Source organism: Marmota monax, unplaced genomic scaffold (genome assembly GCF_021218885.2).
Source record: "Marmota monax isolate L192 unplaced genomic scaffold, Marmota_monax_Labrador192_F-V1.1 WCK01_AAM20220418_F8-fsc00001, whole genome shotgun sequence".
Taxonomy (NCBI): Eukaryota; Metazoa; Chordata; class Mammalia; order Rodentia; family Sciuridae; genus Marmota; species Marmota monax.
The window spans coordinates 61,312,435-61,326,676 of NW_026693777.1; the positions used below are offsets into that span (position 1 = coordinate 61,312,435).

Genomic DNA, 14,242 nt, shown 5'->3' on the forward strand with positions numbered 1-14,242 from the left:
AATGATAGTAGCTAACCTTTATTGAACACAGTGCAAACTGGGACCTGTGCTAAGAACATGGTGGGAGGTGCCGCATTTGTTCCTGGTACCTACCTACGAGCCTTGTGAAAACAGCTCCCAGAGAGATGAAGAATATTAAGTCAGAAGTGGAGGGACCTCAGGGGACTGGGCTCTGGGTGCACAGGAAGATGGGAGACATATGTCACTAGGGAAATAGCTCTATTGTCTGTCTCTCGTAATGAGGATGTGGCCTTGCTGGGCTTGAGTTGGCTTTGTATATATTATCTCTAAAGAACAGGCACAATATTGTTCTACAAATACTTCTGGAATCGTGATGTGAGCCCAAGGAGAATGAGCAGGTAAACAGAGAATATGGGCTTCCCAGATCAGGTGAGACTCCACAGTACTGCAGACCCCCTTCTTGACAAACCTGGGGAATGTTCCACTGAGCTGTGCTGCATCTGGTACCTGCTAGGAGTAGCACCCTTGAATAAGTAAGATTCTATGCCTCTGGGAAATTAAATATAGACCTAATTTAACCTTACAAGATGTGTGTTCGGGTCCTACCAGTTATTACAGAAATGCTGCACTTGATTTTAAGTAAGTATGATGTGATGGGTATAGACGGCTGGAACTGAGGCCTAACTGTCTCCAGAGATGCAGGAAGCAAGACCAGAACAGTAGGCAGGGACAAGGATGTAGATGGAGGTCCTGACTTTCAGGATTGGGATGTGGACTTTGATTCTGAAGGCAGTGGGGAGCTAATGCTGATGGATGGAGCATAAAAATCATATGGGAGGTTCTTTGCCTCTACAATGAACATTCTTTGGCTCAGCAGGACAATATTGTAGGAAATGACAAAGTTACTCATGTGGCCCTAGGTCTCGGTCCTCGTCAGGAGGCAAAAAAAAAAAAAAAAGGCCAAAGTAACAGTCAGCTCTTCCTAAACCAGGTGCCTCTAACTCCTGCAGTCACGTTTTGCACACATGGCCTTAAAATGTTTAACTAGGAAGTTCCTGAGCCTGTTCAACACACATGCGTACACACACACACTCACACACACACATACACACACACACATACACACTCCCACCTTTTCTTGAGATTTTCACATCAGAAGGCATGTTTGGTCTGGTCTGCCTACCAATTTGTGAAGCACTTCAGCAACTTTCAAGATGTCAAGTGCCATAAAATCAAAGTCCCCGTTATTGTGGTCAATTGGCCTTCATTGCCAAAGTAAAACTAGAGGCAGCGTTTACCGTGGCAGCCACGAATAGCTGTTCTGTAAGGGCCAAAATCATGATTTTCAATGTTTTTCCATACGAAATAGGGGAACATTATTCGCTACAGCCCCAAACCATTTCCTGCCCAATGAAACTAAATTCCTACACCAGCAATATGGTCTCCACAGAAGCCCTTAAAACAGAAATGTCACTCCGCAGAGTTCTTATTTCAGCCAACGAAGCTTTAAGTTTAGACTTCACTGTGAAACTGAAAATTTGGCTCACCACAAAGGCGACTGGAGAGAATTTTTTTTCTTTTAAACATCAGGACACTGATGTCACTGCCTTGCCTCTCCAATGTCATCTCTTCCCTCTCCCCCAAACCTAAGTGAACTCTGGAGAAAGTAACAAAGAGCTGAAATTTCAGCTTTATCCCATGGCTGGCACAGATTTCCAAACTCCCCATTTCGTACTCAGGTAAGTTTCCGCTTTAAAAAGCCTGATGAGGAAAAGACCAGATAATGTAACCCATTAGCATCTGTTCCGTGAAATAGGGAAAATCCTTTATTGCATGATCTTTAGCAGAGAAATGCACCGTTGATAGGACTAGTTTCTCATATCATTTTTTTAACCGAATCCATATTTATTAAAATGCTTGTTGTGACTAAAATAAAGTAGGCATTAACAATCACCTTGGTTACATAAAAGGATTTGCAGTTAGATTCCTCAAGTACAAATTCTCGCAGAGGAATGTTACACCTGCAAACTACTTTGTCAAGAGGCTGGGAACCAACTCTTCTGGATGAAATTGGTTATATAACTGGCTTTTTAGCATTGATAGTTATCCCCACACCTTGTTCTTATAATGGCAATCAGCCCAGCCAAGCTCACCCCTTCCGATTTGGAGTCATGGCCAATGTTTGCCCACACAGACATGAGATAGGACAATCTCAGGGCTTCGTATGTTGGCTCTTTGTTCATATGGTATGAGAATCCCTTTCTGACATCAAAATATCATGTATACTCCCACATTATTAAAGTTATTATTTTTAGCTCATTAACTAAAAACTCTGACAAACTATTTAAAACAAGTGTTTACAAATCCAAAGAACATCTGTTTTTATTAGAAAAATAACAGTTCAGAAAATGATGTATGTTCAGTAGGTGGGCATAGTTTGGTGGTGGAAGATTTAGGGATTCCCATCCCTTAGTGAAGACCCAGAAGTTGAGGCATTCAGCACCCATGGGTTTGGAATTTGGGGTCTGACCCAATGAGGACACTGTTCCCTTTCACATCTCCACAGTGTATGAGGGAACTGGCTTCCATGTCCTTTAATTTGGCTCCTTTTACTGGGAGGTGCTCAACTATGAAGGCTTTGTAATGGATATCCCAACAAAATGCAAATATGAGCCACATTCAAGGGCACCATTTAAAATGAAAAACCCACATGAGATCTCTGGGCAAACCACTGGCTTGAAAGGGAGCCTGGCCGACTTGAAAGACAGGACACTCGATCCTGGACATGCCGCACCACACGGCCTGCCTGCTACAGCTCTGCTGCTCCTGACCATGGAATTTCCAAAACAGTCTCCCTCAAAGACAGCCAAGAGCACATTTCTGTGGCTTCCAGAGTGAAGTGAGGTTTCTCTTTATTAGAGAGAGATGGTGGGACTAAATGGGCTCCTTTTCCATCCTGCAGTACCAGTCTCAGAGACTGCCTTGCACAAGGTACTCCAGGGAAGGGAACAGACTCTGTTAAGGTGCCACAGGGTTTGAGAGACTCAAGCTGGCCCCACAGAGCCTTGGGAAGGAAGAAGAAATTTCAGCACTACAATTTTTCTGAAGCCAAGAGGCTCTCAACAACATGGGCATCAGAACCGAACAATCCAGTAATTATCCTACAAGGAGGACCCAAGAGACAAAAAGTTATGAAGTATTCAGTGTGGGGAGGCTGAGCCCCAGAGGCCTCCTTGATGAGGTGAGTCATGAGCTGGGTTTTGAGCTGGTGGGGGAGAGAATGTGCCATATGCAGGGGCGAGATGAACTGAATGGGTGATTTAGCATCTAAGACCCACCATTAGTGCAACAGCCTTTGTAAACCAGGCAGTCTAGAGGGGTGACCTGCAAGTACCTACTGTTGGTCCTTCAACACTTTTTCAAAAAGAACATTGTCCTTGGAGGAAACTGGAGAATGATGGGCAAGATGATTTGGAAAGCCAAGGAGGGTAATCATTCAGGGGTGATTTGGGTGACAAAGTGAAGATGGCGAATAGTCAATGTAAATTAATAGGCACAGGTGGGACATAAGTGCCAAGCAACTCATCAGTACCACTGCCCAACTGTGGACTCAACTTCAGAGTTTTAGGTTGCAGCCAAAACTGTATAGAGGCTGGCTATATGTTCTGTCACCCCAAAGTAGGACCCACTATTACCCTAGGACAGGAGAGCAGCAACTGAAGGAGCCCTGTCTTCCTCTCCTCCTGAGTACCTCACACACTGTCACCTATCCCAGGACTCCCCATTCCTGAACCAAGCATCTATTTCTTCTGAGGTGAAGTAGTAAAATAGAGAAAGTACCCAGATAATTACAAATTTCATTGAAATGTGAGGTTTTTCAAAGCAGAAAAGAAAGTATAGCTCAATGAATGTGCTCATTTTATGGAGCAGGAAGCAAAGGCTGAAGGATTCCATCCAGTTCCCCTGGGATCCAAGAACTGCACTCCATGGTGCAGGGTGATTTCTGCTCCTGGCTTCATCCCTGAAACACTGGATGATGTCGAGAAAAAAATAAAAAGCTTCAGATTCTGCATTTGTAAATAGAAAAGATATAACTAAATGGCTGGTAGGTCCCCGCTAGCACTAACTTCTTGTGTGATCAATGCTTCTAAAATTGCACTGTGTCCAGGTGGGAAGTTCATTTACCCCCTGTCTGGTTTGCGCTCACTTGAGGGAGTGATTTCTTTCCTCAGAGGCTCTCATTTTGCCCGTTATTCAGAGCGAGCTCTCTCCTGGTGTGCTGTCAAAATACATCAGCCTCAAAGACAAACACACACCTTTCAATCTGAGGCCAAGATAGTTTACTGTATAATTTATGATAATGTTAAGGCTGTTTCTCATAAATGTTAATGGTGCCACTTTATTTTTTTCTCTGATAGATGGGTAATTCTCAGAAAAGCAGCTGGATGTTAAAAGTTACATTTTTCTTTAACAACATAAACGGCCTCCGCCAACAAATCTGATTAAAACAAAACAAAACTCCACTGGATTGTTGGCACAACAGTTCTGTTAGTGGCAGTAAGTAATTTCAAAATAAAACCTTTCAAAGATTCTGCTCACATAGCAGTTCACCTACCATGATTTGGTTAAGTTTGCAATTACAGACATTTCTCCATTTTAACATGTAGGTATAAATAATTCTTTACCCCAATGCTGGTTAAATATATATATATATTCCATTCTTATCAAATTGCTAGATTTGTTGTACATTAGTATTAATATGAGACAATATGCCTAAGCACCTCCCAAAGTAAATTCTTTCCTGTTAAAAATGTTTTGCCATCAAATAGTCAACCTTCTCTCATTTATAGAAATTGACAACTTTAATTTGAAATAGAAGTGCCATCGCTTCATCTTTTATCCTCCATAGAATTGTTTTGACTGCTAAGTGTGTTTGAGGAATCCTCACCCAGACATTGGGAAGTTGGATTTTGAAATCATTTGACTCTTTCAAAGTCATTGCCTGACAAAAGAAAACGAATCAATAGTTTCAGTTTAGCTACTGTAGTGGGCTTCTGAAATTCCAAATTTTCTATGTTGGAGCATCATATTCATCAAAGTAAGAATGTTAAGTATTCTAAATTTTTCAGACTGTAAAAAGGCAATAACAATAAACACACTTTAACATATAAAGATAAGATTTCAAAAGATCACAACAAAATAGCCAGAAAAACATATAAAAGAGTTGGATAAAATGGCTTCAAATTGCTTAGTTTCAAGCTGCCTGGGTTCTAGGCCATCTTCCCCCTTGATAACTCTGCAACCCATTCATTTATTCTATCATTTCTTTATTCTACAAAGATATACTGAATTTGGCAACAAGGTTCAGTGCTGGGCATTGGCTATAGAGAAATGCTAGCATATGGTCTTTACCCTCAAAGAGCCTATAGTCTAAGGGAGAGAAAGACATACAGACAGATAATCCTATAGTGCGATGGCTACCCTTGAAAAAGATATGCAGAGCATATCAGGAATGAAAAAGGGTGGGGACTTGGGGTTTCCAATTTTCTTAAAGAAGGTGATGCTTCAACTGAGACTTGAGACCTACCACGTCTGGGCTTCACTGGGCAGTTGTGAGGTCCCCTAAGATAAAGACTGGGAGAGGCTCCCAGGAACTAAAGCACAAAGGAGCTGAACCAGGATTATCTTCCATGGTGAGCACTGGAATGCTACAGCATAATGAGTGAGTTCCTTTGCATTTTTCACTGTTAATAAAAACATTCAAACATGATTTGGAGGAGGGTTTAAAAAAAAACAGTCTTAGCTGATTTTCTCAATCTTATTTGTATTTATCAAGGACTTAAAGTGAAAGGGCTATATTAAATATCTCCATCCTATAGACAGGATACTTCGATGCAGAGCCCAGAGAGTTGGGGAAGACACTGCTAAGGGTAAAAGCCTCAGCCATGGGTCAATGGGACAGCTCAGGAACCAGGGGGTGGTGATGATGAGGGGGCGGCATCTTCATTCTATTCACTCCCCCCAAGGGCAACACCACCCTTGCCAGAAAAGGAGGAGTAAGTTCCTCTATGTATTCTTCTTTCACATAAACAAATCAGAGAGAAACAAACCTGCATTCCAAACTCCAAAAATGTTTTTTTGGAACAACAACTGTTTTCCCCCTGGTTTTCCAAGGCAGACAGATCTGGAACCAAGACTCAGTTCATCTCTATGTGAAAATGAAGGTGACCCTGACCAGGTTGTGCCCAGCAACCACGATTCAAGTGCAAGAGGAGACACAAAGACAATAAAAAAGGAGTCCATGAAGTATGGGGTCCTTGGAAGATATTATGAAGAGGGGATGGCCGCACAAACTGGACTTCAGAGTCTGGGAAGATTCAGTGAACAGAGGAGGAGGAAGGTGGTCACGCTGGAGCAGCTGGTGTGAGCAACGGGTCAAGGACAAGAGCCTGGCTTGCCCAGAAGGAGGACAAGTTTCTTGGAGGTACTGTTCCATCAGAGCTTCCCCCAAGAGGCCTCCCCAGGTGGACCTCGAGAGCCATAACCAAAAATCCAGACTGAACTCTGGCCCTTTCCCCACATCACCAGTCATTCTCATGGGTGGAGCCAAGGGCAGCAGCATGGCAGGGGCACACCAGAGTTAACTGGTTGATCCCCCCCGCATGCTCAGTGTGCGAGCCCTGGGGATGTGAAGAGCCAGTGAAATCCAGGCTTTGACCTGCAGAAAATGATGGCTGAGTGGAGGAGTCACATGACTGTCCTCTCACTATTTAGTAGGAGGTACTGAGGTCAATAAGACACACGTGCAAATGCAGGGGCATCAGATACCAACCACTTGGGGAGGGACAGGAGTTTTGTGAAACAGCATTGATGGGCACAAGGGTGTGGGCTCACAGAGCACTTTCTGGGGAGGGAGAAAAAGCTGGGGTCAAGTCCAATGTGGACAGTCATCTGCTTGCTATGGTTCTCTGTCCTGGCTGCCCATTAGAACCATCTAGAGAAAAAAAAAATACAGATGCCAAATGTCCTATATTTTGATATGGACAGTGGTTATGTAGATATATTCCTATGTCAAATTTCATTAAACCATATACTTAAGATTTGTGTACTTTACTGTCTTAAGTCATACCTCAAAAAACTGAAATACTAATCCCCAGAGTCCATGCTTGGCCAACTAAATCAGAATCTAATATACATGCAGGCTAAAGACCATCATCCCAGAGAAGAAATTTTTTTAATCTGATCATTTAAAAGCTGCATATCTCTTTGACCAGGATCAAAGTGTTATATTTCACTATTTGTAATGGAGAAATTAATAAAAATAGCTAAAATTTATTTAAAAGGCATCATCTCTAATCCTTAATAGCACTCTATAAAATAAAATAAGTTATCATGTTCCTGTTCTACAGATGAGGAAACTCAGGCTTAGAGATTTTCCTCTCTTGCTCAAGGGTAACCATCTCATAGTAAGCAGAACTGGGAGGCAGGTGAGAGCAGTGCAGGGATATCTATTTCTCCTAAGAGATCCAAGCATAGATTCTGACTTTAGGCACCCACTACCAGCTATGACTCAGGTTCCAACAACTTCTCAAAAAGGAAGCTTTTGCTACTACAGGAACAATTCTGCAAACCAGAAAGTCTGAAGTCAGCAATAATTAAATTGCCCCTTGAAACACTTGGGTACTTGCATGTCTCTTTTTCTTTAGGGTCTCATCTCAGCAATTTGTTTCAGCTTCTGTCTGCACCAGAATCTCAAATCTGTCATGCCAAGGGCAAGAAGAAATACCCTCCTAACAAGACTCTGGGCATCGCTGGGGCTGCTTGCAACCCAGACTTCCAAAGAGCCATATTCTTCATGAGCAGGTAACGAAGCTCATAGGAACGGAGAAACTGCTCAAAAGCAGAAAATGACAATTCAGAACATACAACCATTGAGTGACGGCATTAAGGAAATCCTCAAAGCCCTTAGCAATGTAGCTGCCAAAAGAAAAAAAAACGCCTTCTTATAAAAAGGCCCAAGTAGAAGTTATAATAAGGATCCATATACATACTGCAGGTTATAAAAATTATTGCAGCATTAACAGTGATAATAGCATAATGCCGTCCAGTGTGTATGAAATCCCGGACAATATAAGATGGGTTGCTTAAGCATAAGGCTAATACTGCCTAGAAACACCAGGGAAATAAGAACTGCGTATAAGAGGAAAAATATCCACTTGGTATTTCTGGATCACCTCTCTTGCTGTTTGCAAGAAAGTAAACAGTGTTTCCGGATGGCATCTCAGCAGTTCTCTGCTCTTGGAAAACTTTCTTAAGCCAGGCTGTGCTGTTGAGCTGAAAAATTAGGGAAGACATTATTCTATGTTATTCCTCCTTTTCCCGTTCCATTTCTGAAATCTCAAGGTGGATAAAGGGGAGGGCTCTCCTCCTCTGTGGAGGTTATTAGGAAGTAAGAAAACCATTTGAAAAAGGGCAGTTTGGAAAACTGCACACTCACTCTCTTTCTTTAAAATCTGGGCACAAGAACCCTACCAGGAGGATGTAGTCTAAAGTGTCCACTCCCCACTATGTAAAAAATGAGAAAACTGGAACTCAGGGAGGTAAGTGATTCACCTGAGGTTCCACTGACTTTGTGGAAGAATGGATAAAGATATACTTACATTTATATAAGGTTTTACAATGTTCAAAACGCTATCAAATGTATCCTTTTTCTCAGATAAAAAAACTGAGGCTAAGAGAATCTGACATTTTCCTTAAGGGTATGCAGATAGTAAGGGACAGACCTGGAAGCCAGGTGTCCACAATGCTTCTCTGGAATCCAGGAAATTGCCCCAATGCCAGGTGTGTGGCTAGTGAGCAAAGATGGCCATACCTGTACCAGGCTTCATTAGTCCTCATTTGTTCCAGAGGTAGCTACACCATCCTTCTCTGCCCACACCCCAGACAAGGCTTCTTGCCTGTGCATCACTGAATAAAATATATTCGGGCAGCTTCAGGCACATGCTGTACTGAGAAAATTGAGACAAAAGGCTAAGGATGTTTGGGCACAGGCAAGAAGCTATATTACAAAGGTATATCACTTTCATATTCATTTGCACATTTTTCCTCATAAGAAAATTAGGCTTTAATGTAACCTCAATTTCAACCTTGTTGCTTTATCGCCTAAAGCCCATTAAAGAGCTATTTCCCAGGGCCAGGAACTTATGATTGGAGGTCAGGAGGCTGGATTTTTAATCGACTCATGATGAAACTTCTTTCCTGGGGCTTCACTCTTCTGTCTCAGCTCTGCCCTATTCTCAGGGGGAGATGGCGCGCCCTGTATGGGCAGTAAGAATTTTCCTTAATGCACCAAGAACTGAGTTAACTGTCAGTGTAGGCGTGGGGAGGGGAGGGAACCAGAGCTTTCATTGACTCACAGACCAACATATGTCCAAACAGAGCAGCTAAAGCTTGCAAGTACACTACCCCAAATAATGAAAGAGCAGGTGCCCTCTTGTCCTAGCCCCTCTTTCTTCTCCTGGGCTAACCCTGGCATTTTGACCACTTTAGGGGGCTATGAAGAGCCCAGAAGGAGTTCCATGTGCCTCGAGACAGTGATTCCCTGCAAAATTCTTCAAATAAACTATCTGTGGATTGAGAATGTTCTAGACCACTGGTTGGAGATCCAGATACACATTGAAAGCACCTAGGTTGTCTTTAATAAAAAGTGTTGATGCTTGGGCTCCCCTGTCCCTCCAGAGATTCCATGTAATTGGTCTGGGAAACAGGTTGGGAGCTGGGATCTTTTAACTACTCCTTCCAGTGATTCTAATACGCAGGCCACTTTGAGAAACGTTGCTATAGCATAGGCCCAAGTTAGATTGCTCAACACAGCTTGGCCTGAAATGTCTCCCTGCTCAATGTCCCTACCTATGGAGGAAGAGGGATGAGTGTGACTACATTATATGACAGGAGAAATCCCTTCCAGGCACTTGACCCTTCCTGGTAAAATGGTGGTAAGAAGGCAGGAACTATTCATTTCCAGTGCTTCAAAGTCCTCCAGGTGTCTGCTCATTTCTACTATAAAAAATGTTTATTGGGTTGAGGTTGTGGCTCAGTGGTAAAGCGCTTTCCTAGCATGGGTGAGGCACTGGGTTCGATTCTCAACACCACATATTAATTAATAAATAAATAAAGGTCCATCAACAACTAAAAAAAAATTGTTAAAAAAATGTTTATCAAGCCTCAGCCTTCCATAAGTCCAGGAGAGAAGACATTAGAGGCCTGTGGGAGGGGTCCTTACCCCTAAGCCCCTGGCACCACACCATCTCTGCTGATTCCATTTAAAAAAAGATTCCCTTAACTGCTTCCCGAGGCCAGCCTCCAGCCTCTCAGCCCATTATGCAGCCTGGCACCCCACCATTTAGGTATCACTGCCTTTTCCTTTAAGCCATTTCCTTATCAGTCCTCAGAGATAATGCAAACACTAGGAAAATACTATTTTTATATTCTAGTGGGTACAGCTCATAATAATTCATGCTGGTAGGTTTTTGTTTCCTATATATTTGGATCCTGACTGCAGTCTACCTCCAGGCAGGAACAAAATGGATGCAGTTGGAGGCAGCGGGGAGGCTGCCGACCTGCCTTTGATGCCGATTCAGCACCCAGGCCTGCTCAAGAGCAGAGTAGAGCAGGCCCCGCTGGTCTTGCTTATCATAAGGAAGCTCAGAAAGATCCAGAGTAGAAGAGGGCTGAACTTGAGCATGGCTTTTTAGCCAGAGAATCTCCAGAGAAGAATAACCTTATTGATTCTGACACAGGTGATTCTTTAAAAGCAACATCGTGTCTGTATTTATTCAACCATTTTTTTTAACCTTCCTTTTTTTTTTTTTTTTTCTTCTCAATATAACTTTTCACTAATTCCTTTACTCTTCAAAATCCTGCCTGGAAGAAAGAAAGCCCTGATTTTACTCAGGTTCTGCTGCCCAGGAGCTTTGTAATTCTGAGAAAGACTGAACGCCTCTCTGGGCCTCAGTTTCTCCACTTGATAAGATTACACTTCACTAATCTTCCATTCCCCTTGCATGACTATGGCTGTAATTCCCTTCTTTCTTTCTTTTTTTTTAAAATTCAATTATACTCTTTGGTCTTCTCTCTAGCATCTAACATATGGCAGGCATTGAAATTATCTTTTCTTATACAATCCAACCCTGTCCATTCTGAAAAAAAAAAATGTTTAGGGGTGAGGTAAAATAGAATTTTTAAAATTTTTAAACTTTTATCATCGTCAATCATTCCTGTTATTGTAGTGATGAAAACATATTGGTTATAGAATGTAAAACTGCCTCTTTTCATCCATTAAATGTCATATTTTACATCCATTAACATTAATGTTCATATCAAAAGCTAATTATCACATTGTTGCAAAAAGCACATTTTGTGAGGGTAAGAGGGATGAGAACACACAGAACCTGATCTGAAACACCCAATCCATATTTATGCACCAGGGGAGTCTTGATAGCTTCCATGACATTTCAGGTGAAGAGGCAGAATCAAACTACAGAATCAAAGGTTGTTGTTATTGTTTACTTGCTAAGCTGTTAGTCTATTTTTTGGTATTATTAGATTACAAAATATGTCCATTATTCTAACATGAAGAGCATAGTAGTTTTCTAGTAAATGGGCATAATATACAAATTTTGTTGAATTCATGAATTCATACTTATTTCAATGAAATATCAAACCACTATAAACTCACAATGAGTGTCTTATGATATTATTTGATCTCAAATGTTCCCTTTTGTAAAAATTAGATGATAACAAAAGTAACTCTATTATACTATTCCAAATATTTTTCTTTGAATGGATTCATTCTTTAAAAATTGACAATGCTTGGGGCTGGGGTTGTGGCTCAGTGGTACAGCGCTCGCCTAACACATGAGAGGCGCTGGGTTCGATCCTCAGCACCACATACATATAAATAAGTAAATAAATAAAATAAAGGTATTGTGTCAACTACAACAACAACAACAACAATAACTGGCAATGCTTCTGTTCCTTTGTTTATCAGATACTGTTATGATTGTTTTTTCCCTGTCCTCCCTGTTTCAAATCAGAACTGTCAATAGGAAGGAACCAAAAATTCCCATATTTCATTGAAGCCCTGATAGCTAATGTTTTTGATTTAAAAACAATCAGTTCCATGAATACATTCTGAAAAATTAATGAGCCAAATGTAGTAAAAAATTGTCACTATAACTATGAGCAATTTTGGAATAGCCACAAGAACTGGGGCATGGGATCCAGACAAGCAAAATTTCATACTGGGAACTGAGCTGTCAATCGACATAGTATTAATGTTGTGATATCTCTGAAATCTCATATTACATTAAATTGTAGTTGTGCAGCTATGTAATGAGCACTGGGAAGACTTTTGGTCACTTTTCTTTAGAAAGCACTTTTTTTTTGAGGAGAGGAGAAATTAACCTGGGCAAACATTAGCCCCCTCCAGCCAACAGTCAGACCTGAAGCCTCCATAATCTCTAACCAACTGAAGTTTTCAAATGTCTCCTACCAGCTTTTTCCAGTATCATGTATATTCATAGCCTACATCATGATGTTTTGATATATGTATACATTATAAAATGATTAAATCAAGCTAATAGCATGTACATCGCCTCACATCCTTTATTTATTTATTTATTTTTTATGGTGAGATCATCAAAATCTCCTCTGTTAGCAATTTCACATTTAAAATACATTATTATCAACTACAGTCACCATGCTGTACAATAGATACCCAGAACTCCTGCCTCCTAATGAAACTGCAACCTTTGACCACCTCTTTATTCTCCTGTCTCCTTCAACAGCTAATGTATGGTGGCAGTGAAGAGAATTAAATGAGTAATCGATCAACAATCAGAGTTGTGTTTAAAAGTTACAGGGTTGTTGTTTTTTTTTTTTTTTAACCTTCTAGATGACAGACACTTTTCATATCTTATCCCAGGTAAACATCTCCATATCTTCCCACATAAACATGATAAATATGACTATCTGCATTCTACAGGTGAGAGAACTCAGACCTAAAGCCATGAAGGCTCTTGCCCAGGGACTCCAGGCCAATTTAAGAACTAGGCTACACTGAGTCTATGCTCTCTGCATCACATCCTGTGCTGCTGGGGTGAACCACAAAGCTAGAGAGAATACCAGAGTCAAATGACTTAGGTTGTTAAGTCAATAAACTAAGGCAAACAACACTGCATGCATTTTATTCTTCCAATATATTTTTGGCAGAGAACAAACTGCCCTGGGAGACGTATTGTACAATTTCATTTGGAGCATTATCCTTCTAGTAGAGGCAAAGTGAAACATACACACACTAAAATCAGATTGCAATTAAAATCCAATTATAAATATATTACTATATTAGACATGTACCCAGGAAGAATCCAGCAGGGGACCTTCTCTGAAAGGCAGCATGTCACCATCTTCAAACTGCTTCCATGTGTATTTCTGGCTGTGCCCCTTGACCTTGAGTGTGTATTAAACAATACTTGGCAGCCTTTGTCAGAGAGGGAAAGGTCTCAATTTATGTCTCATGATGGAGTAACATTAATAGTACTATTACTAATATACTTTGGAGGATGACCTCTGAGAAATATTAAATCTTCCTCATGCAGATTATTAAACAAAGTAAAAACACAGTATTTACATTGGTGAGATTCAAGAGAGGTGAGGTCAGGAAACAGAGTTACAATATAAGTCTAGGCGTGGCCTTCATACATTTCTGGCCCTTTGTTCAAACAACTTGTTACTACTTCCTCTGACTTGAAACACCTAGCAAATACTTATGCAAAGAAATGGGCAATCAGTCCCCCACACCTGAGGTTTTCTTTTCTTACAACATGATTTTCAAACCAAAGGAATGGTAATCTCAAGTTCAACCCATTCCCGATGATCCAGGAATTTCCTTCCTGTGGCCTTCTAGGAGATGTGCACTGCTGGCATTTAGGTTGATTTTCTTTTAATTTGATAGAACATTTCAACTACAGAACTCAGGCTTCTGATATTTTCAACAGTTGTCCTTAAACTCATCTGTCATCATTAATATGGGCCAACTAGACAGATCGCCGGCACAGCCTACTCACTGCCCAACTCTCCAGTGAGGATGCAGGGCTGAGGCTGCTCTTGATATTTTTAATTTATGGAAATGTCTAAGGGCCAGCCATTGGACCCCCACCGTTCCTTTTTAAGTGGTCTGGCATAGATTCTGAGCCCACGCTGTATGCATCAACTTCTTACT

At 41.2% G+C, this 14,242-nt stretch overlaps 1 protein-coding gene and 1 long non-coding RNA gene across 2 annotated transcripts in view; both read right to left on the reverse strand.

Moving 5' to 3' along the window:
• The window catches only part of Rora (RAR related orphan receptor A), a 675,937-nt gene that overhangs the window by 566,023 nt on the left and 95,672 nt on the right, over window positions 1–14,242 (reverse strand). The gene's annotated exons all lie outside the window — the stretch shown is intronic.
• LOC131424840 (uncharacterized) overlaps window positions 1–14,242 on the reverse strand; it is a 213,801-nt gene that overhangs the window by 104,660 nt on the left and 94,899 nt on the right. The window contains exon 2 of the long non-coding RNA XR_009228409.1: window positions 1–14,242. This exon is cut by the window's left edge and continues 104,660 nt beyond it; it is cut by the window's right edge and continues 87,569 nt beyond it. This is a non-coding gene — a long non-coding RNA (uncharacterized LOC131424840).